The 742-nt window shown below is 50.9% G+C and overlaps 1 protein-coding gene and 1 long non-coding RNA gene across 2 annotated transcripts in view; one reads left to right on the plus strand and one right to left on the minus strand.

Annotated features, from left to right (window-relative positions):
• Nucleotides 1-742, plus strand: part of LOC104967573 (carboxypeptidase Q) — a gene marked incomplete at its 5' end in the record, with an annotated part of 309,328 nt that overhangs the window by 111,929 nt on the left and 196,657 nt on the right. The window lies entirely within an intron of this gene.
• The window catches only part of LOC104967562 (uncharacterized), a 20,539-nt gene that overhangs the window by 5,037 nt on the left and 14,760 nt on the right, over nucleotides 1-742 (minus strand). The window lies entirely within an intron of this gene.

The raw sequence follows: 742 nt of genomic DNA on the forward strand, positions 1-742 counted from the left end.
CCCCCCCTCCCTATGAGCCCACAGTGCTCTGATTGGTCAGCCACCGTTACAGCGGAACATCAGTGATTATGTGTTACAATGGCGTTGGCAACAAGATAATGACACCAGTAATGACAAACAGATGAGAATGCTGCGTGGGGTCTGGGTGCCGTGTTGGCGGGATGTTGCGCGGCTCGCTGCTGCATAATAATTTAGTTTAATTTAATGTTTAAATCCTCAGACCTCTCACCCGCGGGACCTCGCATAATCATAACCTCTGCAGCGCATCAATCTGCTGCTGAGCGCGCCACATTCGAAATGGCTGAGGTGAAGCTCTCTAGCAAAGAATACAACATTTTCAATAATACTTCCTCAAGAGCAAAATCCGACGTCTGGGAGGCTTTTGGTGTCATCCTAGATGGAGAAAATAACCAACATCCCACGCTTTTTGAGACAAATATAGCAACTGCGTGTGTTAATAATTGCATGTTTTCACTGCTCATATATATGCGGGTTCAGGTCGGGTTGCGGATCTTGTGCCGACGGGTCGGGTCGGGTTGCGGAACTAATTGGCAATATGTGCTGGTAGCNCTGCTTATATATATGCGGGTTCAGGTCGGGTTGCGGATCTTGTGCCGACGGGTCGGGTCGGGTTGCGGAACTAATTGGCAATATGTGCTGGTAGCGCGGCGGGTTCGGTTTTGCACGTCGCGGGTGCGGGAGCGGGTCTTGAAAATCAGAACCGTGCAGGACTCCCGTGGGG

Source organism: Notothenia coriiceps, unplaced genomic scaffold (assembly GCF_000735185.1).
Source record: "Notothenia coriiceps isolate Sejong01 unplaced genomic scaffold, NC01 NC01_scaffold00037470, whole genome shotgun sequence".
In the NCBI taxonomy this organism is placed as follows: Eukaryota; Metazoa; Chordata; class Actinopteri; order Perciformes; family Nototheniidae; genus Notothenia; species Notothenia coriiceps.